Here is a 19,434-nt window from a genome sequence, read left to right as displayed (position 1 = left end):
ACTCAGCAAAAGATGAGTAAAGGCTGAGATCCCTACTGTCCCTTAGCCTCGGGAGGGACATCATCTGATAGAATACGTGGTGAGTGAAAGGTAAATAAAAACATTTCTGTTTATTTCTTTTGTGCAGTACTTTACATTTTCTTATATGACTATTTTCATGTATTTTCATGTCTGTAGGGGTGACTTTTGACATGCTGGAACACATATCCTATTATTACATGTTATAATGGGTTCGGTGTACGGTAATTTCAATTTATGGTAAGGTTTTCTGGAATGCATATGTACTGCATAATGAGGACTTACTGTAGCTTGTTAATGAGAGATGGACTTTTGAAGTCAAAAGATTGTGCAATCAGTCCTAGAATCTTATTTGCTTTCTCAGAGGTTGAAATACACTGCTTAGATGATTTGAGGTCATTACTGATAATTACACCGAGATCCTTTTCACTATCCACTTTTGTTAATGTATTTCCAAATAACTTTTAATCATACTGTTATTTTCACCTATGCATTACCTTGTATTTACTTGTGTTAAATTTCATTAGCCACTTTTCAGACCACTGCTGTAATTTACCTAAATCTTCTTGAATATCTAATTGGTTTAAGTGATCATTTGCCATTCTGCACAGTTTTGTATCCTCAGCAAATTTGGAAACAATAGATTTTAGTCCGTGGTCTATGAGGGGGTGCTGAAAAGTTCCTGGCTTTGGGTAAAAGAAAATACAGGAAGACCAGTTAATTATTTTATTCAACATATTCCCCTCTCAGATTCACACTTATTACAATGATCCCTCAGTTTTTCTAAGCCCTAAAAAAAGAACTCGGAAGGTTGGGCCTCCAACCAGGCCTCTGTAGTAACAATCACTTCCAAATTGGAGTGAAATTTCATTCCCTTGAGATGTTTCTTCAGTTGTGGAAAGAGGTAATAGTCGGAGGGGGCCTGGTCTGGGAAGTAAGGTGTGGTCTACCAATTCGAAGCCAAAGTTGTGTATTTTCCTGAGTTTCATGTGCTGGTGCATTGTCCTGCAGAAAGAGGACACCATGGCTGAGCTTTCCACAGCATTTCTGCTTCAAAGCTTCACGCAATTCATCCAACATAGACATGTAGTATTCTGCGTTGATGGTGCGACCCTGTGGCAGGTATTCTATGAGGAGTACTTCATCTTTGTCCCAGAACACTGAAGCCAGTACCTTTCCAGCTGACTTCTGGGTCCAAAACTTCTTGGGACATGGTGAACCGCTGTCACCACTCCATTGATTGCTGCTTGGTCAGGGGATCATAGTGATGAAGCCAAGTTTCATCCATGGTGATTAAACGAGCCATAAAATCGGCCATCCCCTCTGCAAACCAAAATTGCCTTTGATGTTATCACTCTGATGTGCTTCTGATCTGAGTTCAGGAATTTTGGCACCCATTTTGCGTAAAGCTTTCTCATGTCCAGAATGTTGTGGATGATGTGGCTAACTCTTTTTATGGGAAATCCCTAAGTCTCAGCTAAGATTTTCGCTGAAATCCAGTGGTCCTTGAGAATCATGACATGCACAGTGTCGGCTTTCTCCTCTGTGGTTGCAGAAGTTGGCCATCCTGACCGGGGTTCATCTGTGACCTCGAAATGACCAGTCTTAAACCTTGACACCCACATTTTCACTGTAGAGTATGATGGGCAGTCATCCTTCAAGATGTCCTTCATCTCACCATGGATTTCCACCGCCCCTTTGCTTTGCAAGAAGATGAACTTCATGACCGCCCATGCTTCAAATTTACCAAAATCTACTGTAGGCACTGCTATCATGTGTTGTACCTGCAAAAAGGAAAAAGATATATTGTATACCATGTTTTTTTGCCTATCTTCTCCTAAATAGTTGTCCTACCTCCCCTTTCACGATACCCTTAAAGCCAGTAACTTTTCAGCACCCCCTCGTATATCATTTACTATGAATAGAAGTGGCCCAAGAATGGAACCCTGAGGAACTCCACTCATAAAAATTTTCCATCTAAAATAACTCTGTTTTTGATCATTCAAACAGTTACTAGTCCAACTTAATTGGCTACCACTTATTCCGTGTGAAGCTAATTTAGTAGTCTTTCATGGGGTATGGTATAAAAAGCTTTTGCAAAGTCTAGATATATTAAATCTATATTGTTTCTTTTGTCATAATTCAAGGTGACTGTGTTGTAGAATTCAAGTTAGTCACACATGAACGTTTCCATCTGAATCCATGCTGGCTATCATTTATCAAACGGTTACTTTCTAAATGATGCTCGATAGCATCTCTGATGATAGTTTCCATAATTTTTCCTATGATTGAGGTCAAGCTTATAGGCCTGTGATTATTTGGTTTCTTTTTGTCACCTCTTTTGAATATGAGAGTAACGTTATCTAGCTTACATTCTATTGGAGCATCTCCGGATATGATGGATTTCTTGAAAATAATTTCTAATGGAACAACAATCTCATTTTTAATTTCTTCTAAGATTCTTGGATGCCAACCATCAGGCCCTGGTCTTTTATTAATTTTGAGTTTTTCTATACAACTTTAAATTTTTTCTTTTGTTATAAGTTTACCCTAGATTTTTCACAGGTTTCAGTTTAGAGTTCACTTTGAGGTGTTTCATTTATGAATACTGAGCTAAAATAGTTGTTTGAAATATCACAAATTCCTTCATTCGAATATTCAAGTTGACTGTCAGCAGATAATAGTGGGCCAATGTGACTTCTAATAATCTTTTTATCCCTAATGTAACTGTAGAATTCTTTGGGATTCTCTTTGGATTTATCAGTGATATTCAATTCATATTGTCGTTTTTATTTTTTTACTGTCTTTTTTAAATCTTTGTATTAATACATAACTTTGATAGTCATTAAGTGCACTCGAGCACTTGTATTTCTTATAAGCCTGTTTCTTTTTAGCAATACTTTTTTTCAGTTTCTTTGTCGAGCCATTTTGGGTGAGCCTAATTTGGGGTGGGGGCATCTGTCCTTAAATAGGATGTAAGTATGAATCATCTTAGTCAGTGAAACATTTCCCACATCTGATCTACAGGTCTTTTGCTTAATTTTGCCTCCCAATCTGTAAGCTGAAGCTCCTGACATAGTCCTACGAACTGAGCTTTACTGAAATCGGGTATTTCAGAAACACAAGTATCTATTCTAACATTTTTTAGCAGTTTGAATCTAAGTTGTGATTGCTATTTGCAATAGTTTCACAGACTTCTACATTGGTCATCATGCTTTTGCAGCTAGTGATCAATAGATTGCATAAGTTTCCATGTCTTGTGGGTTCTTTTACATGCTGAACTAAGTAATTGTCACTGAGAAAATCTATCAAGCGACTACCTATATGGCCATGTTCTCAGGTCATCCAATCAATATCAGTAAAATTGAAATCATCCATTATCAATAAGTCTCAGTTGCAGAAACCAGACAGTTCTTGAAACAACAGTTTGTTGTCTCCTAATGATAATGTCCTTGGCCTATATATTATGCCAACATTAATTTTTTGTCCATTTGCTTGGGTTAATTCTACCCACAAACTATCATACGCATCCTGTTTTACTTTCTCTAAAACACAGGCATGGACATTGCTTTTAACATACAACACCCCCACCTTTCTTGTGATTTCTATCCTGATGAAAGTATTTAAATCCTGCAATATTAAATTCAGCTCCAAACTCCACTATTTAACCATGTCTCGGTTATTCCTATCATATTGAGATTTTCACTTTTGACATGGTTTTAACCCCTTCCATACGGTGCCGCACATGTAGGCGTCATGAGGAGCAAGTGGATTCGCGACGCTGCCATATCAGCGTCTTGATTATATTTATTGTAGTCGCCCCTGTGTTTTTACATTCTCCCAAATGCGCCCTGAATCCCATTCTCTGTGGTTTTTAAAATTCGCGGGTGAAAGAGAGAACGATCGATATAAGCAGTGACTATATTTTATGATGCGAGTATTATTACGACACGTCATACGGCTGGCATTGGCTGCTGCCCGTGAGATTTAAGTCCCGTACTGAAGTGGTTAAGAAACTTGTGATTATTTCTTTTTGACACGGTTTGAATTTCAACACCATGCCTTATATTATAATTTTGGTCTATATTGATATTTGGTCCTTCATTGACATTCAATGCCTCATGGACATTTGCCCCATCACGGACATCTGGTCACTCATGGTCATCCAATCACTTATGTACACCTTGCCCTCCTATTTCACCACGTTCCACACCAGCCTCCAGTCATTCACTGACATTTTGTATATATGTGTATATATATACAGTGGCCGCGAAAAGTTTGGGCGCGTAATTAACGAGACACAAATGTAAACACTTGTGACATTTAAATAATCATTTAAAGACCTATAAATGGCTTATTACATACCTTATTTACCAAGCGATTTTCCTTTAAGCTTTATGACCTTCTCCAAACGTGCCGGGATGCATCTTGCCAGGTTTTGTACGTGTTGAGGAATAATATTATCCCAAATATCCTGTATTTCTGTTTTTAGCTTAGCTACAGTGGAGACGTCACGATCTTGAAGCTGTTTTTTAATTATATGCCATACGTGCTCAATGGGATTTAGGTCTGGAGAATTTCCAGGCCATTTTTTGAAGTAATCAACACCACAGTCTTCTAACCATTGGGTAACAGACCGAGCTGTGTGAGCAGAAGCTCCGTCCTGCATAAACCAACTAGCATTGCACTTTTCAAAAAATTTCAGGCAGGTTATCACACAATAACTCAAAATAAGTGTGCTGATTTACACTCTCATTTTGTGCAACACTAAATTGCCAACTCCACCAAATGCAAAACATCCCCACACCATAACACTTGCAGTATGTTTCACCACTTTAGCTGTATAGCGAGGGTCATTAGGGTCAGACCCCCTGGGGCGCCTCACACGCTTCGACCTGCAGCCCGACGACACCACAAACGTTGACTCATCACTCCACAATACTCGTTCCCAGTCTTCTAAGGACCAGTCCTTATATTTCTTGCAAAATGCTATGCAATCACGTATGTTTTTTGTACTTAGGAGGGGAAGAACTTTAGCACAGCAACTACGGTATTGTAAATCTTTGGCTAAATGATCAGAAATACATCTTACAGACACATCATGCAGCAGTGCAGGGTTATTTTCTTTCAGTTTTTGAGCTGTGAGCGTTGGATCTTTATCTAACTGCCTCCTAATAACCGTAGAAGTACGATTTGATATCTTCCTTGGCCGAGCAGAGCGATGCTTTGGAGTAGGAATGATGTCACTTCCTCCCTCTCGAAATTTCTTGGTCCACTTTTGCACTTGACGCACTCCAATTCCCACACGAGTAGCAATATCTTTACACTTATAACCCTCCTTATAGAGGGTTATAATTGTAACAACTGTGTCTCTTTCCAGCTCTTCACCACTTCCCATTACGGAGATATCAAGGCACAAAAACAGAGACCACCGCAAAAAAAAAAGACTACTCCCCGTGAGAGATGTTTAGAAACTGACTCCACGTGACATCGAGTGCGCCTAAACAGAGTTGCCAAGTAGTGCGTATTGTCTCGGATAAATACGGGTACAAACGCTAGCATTGAAATATAGCGAAAAGTTTGGGCGGAAAGTTGTATTTTTTGCATGTTTTGAGTTTAACGGAAAGTTTGGGCGCCTGTAATTTTGCGCCCAAACTTTTCGCGGCCACTGTATATATATATATATATATATATATATATATATATATATATATAAATGTATAAATATGTATATGCAGAAAAACCACCATGGAAAATAATGACGACCAAGTGCTTTAATCTATTTAGACATCCTCAGGGTACATACAATGAATATACATATACGAGTATATATACAAAGTGGGAGGCTATGGATGGGAACTGGAAAAGTTATGAGGGAGTCTCTCATGGGTAATCCATTCTTTTTGCAGCAGTGAATGTTTGGACCATCACTTTTTTAATAATAAAATGCACAAGTCTGTACATTCCTTGACTTACATTTAAGTTGTTGACAAATGTATCTTTAATCAGACTGGATTCTACTATATTTCTAATCAAATATGACTTATCTTTAACAATTTCTTTTGACACCCTTCCAATTAATGCAATTAAAATTCCTTTAATGAAGAAATACTGCTTTAGAAATTTGACCACTCCTGACACTATACTGATGTTGTTTAAACCTTACTTTTAGTTCTTTTCCAGTCTGACCCTTATAGCATTTGTCACAATTTTTACATGGAATTAAACAGATACCTCCTTCTTCCTTATCAGGAGAGTCTTTAATTAAAAGACTTTTAAATGTATTGGAGTTCTTAAATGCTACTTGAATGTTGAAAATCTTAAGAATATGAGGTATTTTGAAGAAACTCTCGTGAAAAGGAAGAACAAGTTAGGTTTTACTGGCATTTCCCTCAGATTTTTTTTCAATAATCATCTGAGGTGCTTAGGATGTTTTAATTTTGAAGCTATGTCATATATTCTTAAGAATTCATCACCCAAAAACTCCAGACTACAAATTCTATACGCTCCAAGGAACATTACAAGGATTACAAAGGTGGAGCATGCCAACAGGAGACCTTTTGGTCCATATCTAGGTCGGATGAAAAAAAAATAAAAAAAAAATAAACAAATAAAAATAAAATAAAATAATAATAATAATAAATGCATAAATAAAATCTATAATGTAAATAACAAATAAAATACAAATAAATGCATAGGTATAGTTAAATAATAAACAAACAGGTAAATAGAAAAAAATAAATTGACATATAACTAACAATATATTAATCAGACAAATAACAACAAAACAAAAACAATATAAAATAAATTATAATCATTACAGCATCTTGTTTAGGTGTTTATCTAAATGATTCTTAAAGCTTCAAACTGAACTACATTGCACTGCCTCTGCCGGAAGTTTATTCCATTCATTAACTACATGGTTGGCGAAGTTGTTTCTACCCACTTTCAAATTGAATCTATTTCTGGACAGTTTGAGACCATTGTTTCTTGTCTGATTCTTGTTCAGTGTGAACATTTTGTCACTTTTGATGTCAATTCCCTTTAGAATTTTAAAGACCTGTATCAAGTCACCTCTGAGTCTACACTGTTTTAGGGAAAACGGAGTCATTATTTTAGTCAATTTTCGTATGATTTATTTTTGATATTTGGAATCAGTTTTGTGGCTCGCCGTTGTACTTTTTCCAGTCTGTCAATGTGAGACATAGTGACCATACGGAAACAGCATATTCCAAATGTGGACGAACTAACGATTTATATAGCTTGTTAATGAGTGATGGACTTTATGAAGTCAAAAGATCGCGCAATCAGTACTAGATTCTTATTTGCTTTCTCAGAGGCTGAAATACACTGCTTGGATGATTTGAGATTGTTACTGATAATTATGCCAAGATCTTTTTCATTATTCACTTTTGTTAACCAATTTCCATATAACTTGTAATCATACTTACTGTTATTTTCACCTATGTGCATTACCTTGCATTTACAAACATTGCAAAGTACAGCTATTCACACAACACTATACCCAACATCTGGAAGCGTGGTAAAATAATCACCATTCCAAAACCGAACAAAGACCCAACAATCCCAACATCGCACCGCCCAATCACATTTCTCTGCACCCCCTCTAAAGTCATTGAACGCCTAATACTTAAACTTGTCACACCACATATTCCCCTTGTTGACTCACAACACGGTTTTAGGCCACTACACTCCACACTCTTCTGATAAACCTCACACAAAGAATTTTAGATGGCATCAATTCAGATAGGCCCCACCACAGAACACTTCTTATTACATTAGACATTAGTAAAGCTTTTGATGCTATCTCCCGCCACATCCTAACAAATAAAATATATAACACAGACATGCACAATAACACCAAATGATGGCTGGCCAATTATCTGGCAGGTAGGAATGCTTACGTGTCATATAATGGCCAATCATCGCACATCAGAAACATTAAGAATGGGGTACCACAGGGATCAGTTCTATCCCCCACACTATTTAATCTATACATGCATGACTTACCCACACCAGACACCTCAGATATACAAATCTCTTCCTACGCAGGCGACATAACAATCACATGCACATATCGTAACACAGACAAAGCTGCAGAAATAATCCAGCCATACCTCGACACACTCAACACATGGTTCATCACAAACAGATTCAAAATAGCTCCAACCAAATCTACAGCGTCACTTCTCACCAACTGGACAAAAGAACACAAATACATACCTCATCTCTACATCAACAACACTCTAATACCACACACAAACACACCGAAAATTCTTGGTGTAACATACGATACATCCATGTCTTTCAAACAACACATCACAAACATAAAAAACAAATGCACACCTAGACTTAACTCACTTAAGTCAATCACTGGAACAACATTTGGACAAAACAAAGAAACTAATATAATAATATACAAACAATGCATACGCTCAGTGATGAATTATGCGAGTCCTGCATGGGCTCCTAATCTCAGTGAGACACACCACAACACCCTTCAAATCATACAAAACAAAGCCCTAAAAACAATTACAGGCTGCACAAATACAACACCTACAGACCATTTACACCATGAAACAAAAATCCTCAAAGTCAAGGACCACCTCGACATGAAAGGCACACAAACACTTGCCGCAGCCACCACAAACACATCACACCCGCTACACTACATAGCAGAACACCCACACACACCAAGAAACATTAAAACAACACCCAAAGACCTGTATCACACACAGATACTCTCTTCTCTTCCTCCACAACCACCAAATACCAGCCTCCGGAAACATATTCATAATCATATCACTCACCGCTCCATTAGCACACTGAAAGACAACACACTGCTGCATGCCAGACCCCCTGATATCCACCCTTCTGAATCCTCTCTCCCACGAAAGGACAGAGTCCACTTGGCCAGACTGCGGTGCGGCCACCACCCAGCACTTCTAAGCTACCAGAAGAGGCTGGATGACAGCATTGTGAACAGCTGCCCAGGATGTAACACTTCACCCCATACCATACAACACATAATGGAAGACTGCATTATACACAATCATGCATGCAAACAACACAACATACACTCTATAAAAGATTTGTCGGAAAACCCAGTTTCGGCAGTGGCATTCCTTGGGGAGACGGGACTGTTCGGACAGTCTAGGGAACGACAACAACAACTACAACCTTGCATTTACTTGTGTTAAATTTCATTAGCCACTTTTCCGACCATTGCTGTAATATATCTAAATCTTCTTAACCACTTCCAAACAGTGACGCCTACGTAGGCGGCATGAGGAGCAAGTGGGTACTCGATGATGCCAATGTCGCCATCTTGATTATATTTATTGTAGTCGTACCTACGTAATTTTCACTCTCTAAACTGGCTTCATCAATTTTCTATGGTTATCAAAATACACAGGTGAAAGAGAACAAACGATTGAGCACTGACTTTATTTTTTATAATGCGATTATTATGACGCAACATCGCACGTTGGGCAGCTAATGCTGCCAGATGTGCGATGTGCCCCGGAGTGAAGAGGTTAAATATCTAATAGGTTTAAGTGATCATTTGCCATTCCGCACAGTTTTGTATCATCAGCAAATTTGGAAACAGTAGATTTTAGTCCATGGTCTATATCATTTATATATACTTTGAATAGAAGTGGCCCAAGAACGGAATCCTGAGGAACTCCACTTGTAACATTTTTTCCATTTAGAAGTTTTTCCATTTAAAACAACTCTCAGTTTTTGATCATTCAACCAATTACTAGTACAACTTAATAGGCTACCACTTATTCAGTGTGAAGCTAATTAAGTAGTCTTTCATGGGGGACAGTATCAAAAGCTTGTTACTGTCCTGTACCATTTCTCTGAATATTCATTTCCTTTTTTTGCCTACCTACCTTGTGGTGGGGGCAAAAGAATACTGCCACCAAGTATTTCCACTTGAGTCATAAAAAGCAACAAAAAAGGGACAGGGGATGGGATTAGGAGTCCTACTACCTGTAGCCCCAAAAGGGGATATTCCTAAAAAAGAAAGAAAAGGCATAAGAGGGTCTGGGAGCTTTCCAACCAGTACCCTAAGGTTTGGGTCTTTTAATGTGCATGGATGTGGTACAGATGAGAGTAAAAGGGAAGAGATAGGCAGTATGTTTGTGAGAAGAAAGATGGATGAACTAGCTTTGAGTGAAACTAAAATGAAAAGAAAGGGCAACTGTGAGTTTGGGAGTGTAGCTGGGAGGTACTCAGGAGTGAAGAGGGGACAAGGGAGAGAAGGGGTGGCTATACTAGTAAGTGAAGAGATAAATAAGCGGGTAGTGGAGTGGAAGGAGGTGTCATCAAGGTTGATGTGGATGAAGGTGAAGCTGGGAAGGGAGATGTGGGTTTTTGTAAGTGTGTATGGGCCTGGTAGTGAAAAGAGCGTAGAGGAAAGGGAGGCTTTTTGAGTAGAAATAAATAAGTGCATAGAGGGATTAGGGAGAAATGTCAATGTAGTTGTTTTGGGAGACCTAAATGCTAGGGTAGGAAATGAACCAATTGACGGAGTGATTGGGAAGTATGGAGTGCCAGGTAAAATTTGTAGTGGAGAATTGATGGTGGAGATGTGTCTTCAAAGAGAGTTGATGATAGCAAATACTGTGTTTAAGAAGAAAGTCAAGCATAAGTACACATGGGAGAAGGTGGTGGATGGAAGGGTGGCAGATAGAGCGTTAATGGACTATATAGTGGTGACCAGGAGTATGGTAGGAAGAGTTAAGGATGTACATGTTCTAAGGGGAGAGAGTGGGGGAATATCAGATCATTTCCTGGTGGAAGGTAAATTGAGAGTGGAGAATAGGTGGAGAAAGAGGAAAAGGGCAGAAGGTAGGGAGGTACTTAGAGTGAACTGCTTAAATGAGGAAAAAAAGGAGAATGAGTATAAGAAGAAGTTGAGAGAGGAGTGGGAGAGAGTAAAGGATAGAGTAGAACTAGGAGTGGAGGAGGAATGGGGATGGTTCAAGGAGGGAGTCATAAGGTGTGCAAAGATGGTGTGTGGAACAAGAGGGTGGGAGAAAATAGAATGAAGGGTAGTGAGTGGTGGGATGAGGAAGCAAAGAAGGGTGTAGAAGAGAAGAAGCAGGCATTCATAGATTGGCTACAAATTAGGACAAGGGAATCGTAAGAGAGGTACAAAGTAAAGAGAAAGGAAGTTGAGCATAAGATAAAGAAAGCAAAGAGGAGAGCAGATGTGAAATGGGGAAAGAGTATGACAGAAATTTTTGAAAGTAATAAAATGATGTTTTGGAAGGAAATCAAAAGAGGAAGAGGAGGCAAATCAAGTAGAGAAGAAAAGGTAAAAGGTGTAGATGGAGAGATGATAATGGAAGAGAAGGCAGTGAGAGGAAGGTGGGCAGAGTATTTTAGGGAGTTGCTAAATGTGAAGGAGGATAGGGAGGGAAAGGTAGTTGCAGTGGGAAGCGCTAAGAAAATGAGAGTGATGAGAGAGGAAAATGGAGGAGAAATAGGGAAGGATGAAGTGAAAGCAGCCGTTAAGATGATGAGAGCAGGTAAGGCACTTGGGTTGGATGGATGCCATGCAGAATGTCTGAAGAAAGGAGGTACAGTTATGGTGGACTGGCTGGTGAGGTTATCTAATGTTTGTTTGAGAGAGGATAGAGTGCCTGAGGACTGGAGGAATGCCTGTATAGTTCCGCTTTACAAGGGAAATGGGGACAAGTGTGAGTGTAGTAGTTACAGAGGGATCAGCTTGTTGAGTGTAGTTGGGAAGGCTTATGGGAGGGTCTTGATTGAGAGGATTAGGAGAAGAACAGCGGGAGTAATTGGTGAGGAACAGTGTGTGTTTAGGACGGGTAGGGGTTGTGTAGATCAGATTTTTGTGGTAAGACAGATATGTGAGAAAGCTATAGGAAAAGGTAAGGATGTTTTTTTGGCTTTTATGGATCTGGAAATGGTTTATGACAGGGTAGACAGGAAGGCACAGTGGGAGGTACTGCAGATATATGGGATAGGAGGAAAGCTGTTAAGAGAAGTCCAGAGTTTTTATGAGAGTAGTAGAGCTTGCGTTAGGATTAGAAATGGAGAGTGTGAATGGTTTGAGGTAAAGGTGGGACTTCGTCAGGGATGTGTTATGTCGCCCTGGCTGTTCAATCTTTACATGGAGGGGGTGGTGCGAGAGGTGAATGCAAGGGTAGTGGGTCAGGGGTTGGAGATGATTAAAGAAAATGGAGAAAAGTGGGAGGTGAGCCAGTTGTTGTTTGCTGACGACACTGTGCTTGTAGCAAGATCAGAGGAGGGATTGAGGAAGTTAGTGACAGAGTTTGAAAAGGTGTATGAAAAAAGGAAGCTGAAGATAAATGTGGGTAAAAGTAAGGTGATGAGATGTACAAGGGGAGAGAGAGACAGTAGGCTGGAAAAGAGCTTTAAGGGTGAGAAACTGGAGGAAGTGGATAGTTTCAGATACTTGGGTGCGAATGTGACAGGAAAGGGAGGAGTGGGGGTGGAGGTAGAATGTAGATTGAGAGAAGCGAGTAAATGCCTTGGTGGATTAAAAAGTGTAATGAGAAATAGACATCTGGGAATGGATGCTAAGAGGAGATTATATACCTAGTTGTATTTTGCGGGAAGGGGAGCTATGCTTGTGGTATCCCACCATTGTATCTTGCAGTGTCTAGTTTGCTTTTAAACTCATGAATGGTTTTTGCACATACTATTTCATTATCCAGTTTGTTCCAATTGTCCAAAACTCTATGTGGAAAACTGTTTTTCTTCATTTCTCTTCTATTGCTATGTTTTTTTATTTTCTTTCCATGTCCTCTTGTGTTCCTCTTGTCCCAGTTAAGTAAGTCCTCTCTATCAAGTATCTCTGTCCCTTTCATGATTTTGTAGATGGTCAGTAGGTCACCTCTCTTCTTTGCTCCAGTGTCGGTAACTCCAGTTTAGCCAATCTCTCCTCGTATGATAGGTTTGCAAGTGCAGTTGCCATTTTTGTAGCTGCTCTTTGGATTCTTTCTATTTTCTTTATATTCTTTTTGGTACTGGGGGACCACAATGTCGCCGCATACTCTAGTCTAGGCCTTATCAATGTAACCAATATTTTTTTTTATCGTGTCTTCGTCCAAGTATGTAAATGCCACTTTTATTGATCTTAGCAAGTTGTAAGTCTCCCCAACAATTTTGTTAATCTGTTTATCATAGGACAAGTCATTCGTGATGATTACTCCCAACAGCAATGTACGGGGCAGAAACATGGTACATGAGAGAGGAAGAGAGGAGGAGTTTGAATGTGTTTGAGATGAAATATCTGAGAAGTATGATAGGGGTTACTAGGCTAGATAGAGTGAGAAATGAGGTGAGGAGAACAGGGGTGGAAAGGGAGCTGGGAGATAGGGTTGATGAAAGAGTATTAGGATGGTTTGGACACATGGAAAGAATGAGTGAAGAAAGATTAGTGAAAGAGGTGTGGAAGGCGGAGGTGGAAGGAGTGAATATGAGGGGGCGTCCTAGGATGAGATGGATGGATGGGGTGAAAGGGGCATTATAAAAGAGAGGAATGTCTGTGGAGGAAGGATGGGAGAGGACAGAAGATAGGGGTGAATGGAGAAGGGTTGTGTATAGATGAGGCTGTGATGCATGATGGGGAGTGGGTGGGGGATGGGGGGGTGAGGATGAATGAAAAAAATTTGACGCAGCCCGAAGGGATTTCTCCCCGTCTTCTCCTTTTCTGCATGAGGGGACGGAGAGGGGGGGGTCGCCGAATTTTATGAAGCGGCCTTGCTGTGGATGTGCTGTGTCTTGCGACACTGCTTCTGACCCAGGGCAGTGGACAGGATGCAGGGATGACCCGTCATCCAGAAGGTGCCAAGATAGGAGGAAGGAAGGGGGCAGAGGGGAGTGGAATATATGGGAAATGAAATGGGTGGGAGTGATTTCTATACCTTTTTCTTTTTGGTTACCCCCCCCGTGTAAGGGGGAAAAAGCCTTTGGTATATGTATGTATGTATGTATTTCTTTTGTCATAATTCGAGATAACTGTGTTGTAGAATTCGAGTAAGTTAGTCACGCAAGAACGTTTCTGTCTGAAACCATGCTGGCTATTATTTATCAAACAGTTACTTTCTAAATGATGTTCAATAGCATCTCTGATGATAGTTTCCATTATTTTTCCTATGACTGAAGTCAAACTTATAGGCCTATAGTTATTTGGTTTCTTTTTGTCACCTTTGTTGTATATGGGAGTCAAATTAGCTAGCTTCCATTCTCTTGAGACATCTCCAGATATGATGGATTTCTTGAAAATAATTTCTAATGGAACAACAATCTCATTTCTTATTTCCTTTAAGATTCTTGGATGCCAACCGTCAGGCCCTGGTGTTTTATTAACTTTGAGTTTCTCTATACACCTTTTAATCTTTTCTTTTGTTATATTTACCGTAGTAAGTTTACCCTAGACTTTTCACAGTTTTCAGTTTGGAGTTCACTTTGAGGTGTTTCATTCACAAATACTGAGCTAAAATAATTGTTTAAAATATTACATATACCTTCATTTGAATATTCAAGTTGACAATCAGCAGATAATAGTGGACCAATGTGATTCCTAATAACCTTTTTATCTTTAATGTAACACTGACATTTTTGTCCTGTAATGATGAGACGAATAAAAATGTACAAATGAAAGGACATTATTTTCCCAGGTGGTTTTTCTGCATATTTAGAATCATGAGTTTGTGTGATTTCTCATGCATATATATATATATATATATATATATATATATATATGAGAGATTTTGGGTGGAAGTAAAATGAAGATACTCTCGAAATAGATTACACTCTTTCGTTACAACCACTTTGGTCTTTTATCAGAGTTGTCTACAGAAGGTTTTACATGTCACATTTTATATAATTCCTAATGGGCCTCTCGGTCAGGTCACTGCATCTGGGCAGTGAGCATTTGTCTGGTGTCTCAGCAAGTCTACTACAAGGACACTTGCCACCTTTGATAAGCAGATAAATCCCTCTATTCCATTAGTGTTTTCTTTGACATTTGTATATGCAGCTTCAATCGTCTTTCTTGTCTTCTTTTCATGACCCTTTCTGAGGACTTTGGCCTCTTTCCAATGGGGAAGGTGGCCAAATTTGTCCGCATGCTGAACTAAGGAGTTGGACATCCTGTGTGCTCTGAGGTAATTTTTATGTTCAGATATACAATTGTCTAAGCCTCGACTCGACTCACCGAAATAGGAGGCTGAGCACCCTTTACAAGGAAACTCATAAACAACACTTAGCTCATTGATTAGACTTTTTTCTTGTCTTTTCACAATTCCCGCTATTTTGTTAAAGGAGACTTTGGCTGTTTCAAGTCCACCTTTCATTAGGGGTTGATCGATGTTCTCAATGTTAAGCGCATTGGAAACGATTATGTATGTGTATGTCTTCCCATTCTCAGCTTTGTGGGCATTTTTCCTATTATACATGCTCCTACAAATTCTGTAAGCTTGAAGGAAGAAAACAATCAGGACGTCCAACTCCTTAGTTCAGCATGTGGATAAATTTGGCCCCATTGAAAAGAGGCCAAAGTCCTCAGAAAAGGTAATAAAAAGAAGACAAGAAAAATGACTGAAGCTGCATATATAAATGTCAAATAAAAGACTGATGGAAGAGAGGGATTTATCTGCTTATAAAAGATGGCAAGTGTCCTTTTACTAGACTTGCTGAGACACCAGACAAATGTTCACCACCTGGATGCTGTGACCTGACCGAGAGGCCCCTCAGGAATGATATAGAATGTGGTGACATGTAAAACCTTTTGTAGACAACTCTCTGAAGAAGACCAAAGTGGTTGTAATGCAAGAGTATAATCTGTTCTGATAGCATCTTTGTTCTACTTCCCCCACCCAAAATCTCTCATCTGTCATTTGATCTCTTTATATATATATATATATATATATATATATATATATATATATATATATGCATGAGAAATCACATAAACTCGTGATTCTAAATATGCGGAAAAACCACAAAGGAAAAAGATAAAATGATGACCAAGCGCTTTCATCTATTCAGACATCCTCAGGGTACATAGAAATGAAAAAGGACACAAGAATATATACACAGAGTATAAGGTCAGGAAGGGAACCGGGAAAGGCTGTGAGGCTCTATTGTCGACCTGACCCATTCATGGCAGCAGATGTTTGGGCCACTACCTTTTTCACAATAAAATTGTCATGTTTGTACATACCATTGATCAGACTGGATTCTATTATATTTCTAGTCAAATATGACTTATTCTTAACAATTTATTTAGCACCCTCCCAATTTATGCAATGATTAAAATCCCTTTGGTTAATAAATTTCTAATGCATTATTTATTCACCTAAGGGATTTTAATCATACATATTTATAGTACCAAAGATATTGGCACCAAAATCTATGACAAATTATCAAAGACCCCCTGTAACCACTTAAAGTAAATGATGATGGCATTGGCATGAGCATAGGGTAGAGTGGGTGTAGCTTAACTACCAGAAAAATAAAGGTCTCAGTTGCCCACTGTTTCATGGTGAGTGAATATAATATATATATATATATATATATATATATATATATATATATATATATATATATATTATATATATATATATATATATGTATGTATTTTCCTTTTTTATGTGTGTGTGAAGTGACCCTGTTATTTATTTATTCTTTTTTTTTTTTTTTTTTTTTTTTTTTTTTTTTTGATTGTGGGATAATGCCATGAGGTCCAGAGATGACAAAGGGCCAAATTGCAGCAATATCATCACACTGTGTGGCAGGAAAGTGAAAAAAAATATCTTGATCCAGGACTGGGCTGGCTAGGAAGACTTCTATGAGGACTCTTAAGGTGCTTTAGTGAAAGGTGGAACCTAAACCTAGAATCAAAGCAAAGGAATTGAAAGAAAAGAACCTGCAACTCCTTCAACAGGTGTCTGTTAGGACTATCCAACACCACCTCAGGGCTGACCTTGGTTATAAGCATTGGTCATCAAGGCATAAATCCATTCTAATGGAGACAGGAGCAAAAAATGTACAATTTTTAAAAAAAAAAAAAAAAAAAAAAAAAAAAATCTGAAGTGGGACAGTAAGAAGTGGAAGAAATCATTGTGGAGTGATGAGACTATGTTTAACATTACTGGGAACCAAGGAGGCAAGGTGAGGTTACAACCAGGTATGGATTTGTCCCACTCCAAATACACAAAGGGGTTGGTCAAGTACCCTGATAGCATCATGTTATGGGGTGCCTTCATGTACTATGGCCAGGGTAAGTTAGTGGGGTTGCCTAAAAACATTACAGTGAACAATGAATGCTACTTGGAACTATGGTTTGACCATCTGTAGGATTACTCTGATGCATGCAAAAGTGAGGTGTTTGTGCAGGACAGTGACCCTGCACACAAAGGAGAAGGTGGTGGATGGTTGATAAGGCATTTATAGACTATGTACAGGGTCTAACAGATAAATCCGTACAAACTTTGAAGAGGTTTTAAGCACTTAAAAAGTAACATATGGCAATTCTGATTGTTTCCAGATACTTCCATTTGTCTAATAATTTAGCCAGTTGTATACTAGCACCGGTGCAATAAACATTAAGCAATGGAACAAGCCAAACGTTCAGCCATATGCGAACTTCGTAGCGCGGGTCACACTCCTAGCGCCATAATAAGGATGCTAAAATACTCCAGACAAACTGTTTACGATGTTTGTAAACGTTTTGATGAGACCGGCGAAGACCAACGAGCTGCTCACAAGCCCAGAAGGGGCAGAATTCTAACACCTCGCTTTTTAGCTGGTCTCAAGAGAAGTGTCAATGCAAATCCAGCCTTACCATTATCGACATTGGCAAAGAAGAGAGGTGTCAGCACAATGACAATTCACAGAGCATTAAAGAAATTGGGATTAACCTCATTCTCACAAGGAAAAAGACATCTTTTGACACGAGAAATGAAAGAAATCCGCTTGACCAGGTGCCAAAAGCTGTTGAACTGGATGAAGTCGAATGGCTCAGTCATCAAGTTTTTTTCCGACGAGAAGATTTTCACGGTTGATGCGACTTTCAATAAGCGGAATGATCGCTGGATAGCCTCCTCATCCTCAGAGGTTCAACACAAGACAACGACGAAGAAACCAGCAAGTGTCATGGTGCTCTGTGTGGTGTCAACTGAGGGGGACGTCTTCACTCACTTCTTCAACAACAAGGAGAAAGTCAATGCCGTTGTCTATTGCAAAGTTCTAGAAGAGAAAATAATACCCTGGATGAAAGATAAGGCTAGTGGCAACCAGTTTGTCTTCCAACAAGACTCAGCTCCAGCCCACACAGCGAAGAGGACCACCAACCTTCTCGAAGGGTCAAATGTGCAGTTCTGGAACAAAGAGTTGTGGCCCTCAAATTCGCCAGACCTAAACCCTTTAGATTATTATTTTTGGGCGCGAATTGAGGCCAAGGCATGTGACAAGCCACACAGAAGTATAACAACCCTGAAGACAGACATCAAGAAGGCTGTGGGTTCATTATCAAAGTCTGAGATCATCAACGCTGTATCCAAGTTGAAAGCGTCATAACAGCTGAAGGTGGTTACATTGAATGAAATCATTGTTCTTATTGCCTTTTCTAAATATACTGAAAATTTCATAACTCTCTGTTTATTATAACCCGAGATATTAATCTTAAAACATGTGATAAGAAGTTGTACGGATTTATCTGTTAGACCCTGTAGTGGTATCTAGGTAAGTTGAGAAGTGGAGAGAGAGGAAAAGGGCAGAAGGTACAGAGGTGCTTGGAGCATAATTTTTAAATAAGAAAGAAAAGGAGTAGGAGTAGGAGAAGATGTGAAAAGTGTGAGAGGTGGTGGAGGATTGAGTAGGAGTAGGTGTGTAAGAGGAATGGGGGTGTTTCAAGGAGGAAGTGATAAGATGTGCAAAGATGGAGGGAATAGAAGGAAGGGTAGTGAGTGGTGGGATGAAGTGAAGATGGTAGTAGAAGAAAAGAGCTTTCTGGGACTCATTGCAAAATAGGATGAAAGAAAAATACAAGGGGTATAAAGAAACAAGAAGAGAAGTAAAACAATAAAGGAGGCAAAATGGGGGAGTATGACAAATTAAAGTAAAGAAGAAAATGTAAAAGGCACATCTTAATGGAAGAGGAGGTGGTAAGGGGAAGATGGGCAGAGTATCTTAGAGGGTTGTTGAATGTGGAGGATAGGGAGGGGTTGTTGTTGTTCCTTAGACTGTCTGTACAAGCAGTCCCGTCTCCCCAAGGAATGCCACAGTCAAAATGGGGTTTTCCAACAAATCCTTTATGGAGGGTATGTTGTGTTGTTTGCATGTGTGATTGTGTACAATGCAGTCTTCCATGACATGTTGAAT

The 19,434-nt window shown here is 39.1% G+C and overlaps 1 protein-coding gene across 6 annotated transcripts in view; it reads right to left on the bottom strand.

Annotated features, from left to right (window-relative positions):
- LOC143018161 (malectin) overlaps nucleotides 1-19,434 on the bottom strand; it is a 397,497-nt gene that overhangs the window by 310,221 nt on the left and 67,842 nt on the right. The window lies entirely within an intron of this gene.

This window comes from Oratosquilla oratoria, chromosome 34 (assembly GCF_046742065.1).
Source record: "Oratosquilla oratoria isolate Oo_2021 chromosome 34, ASM4674206v1, whole genome shotgun sequence".
In the NCBI taxonomy this organism is placed as follows: domain Eukaryota; kingdom Metazoa; phylum Arthropoda; class Malacostraca; order Stomatopoda; family Squillidae; genus Oratosquilla; species Oratosquilla oratoria.
This window is presented reverse-complemented; position numbering and strand designations above follow the sequence as displayed.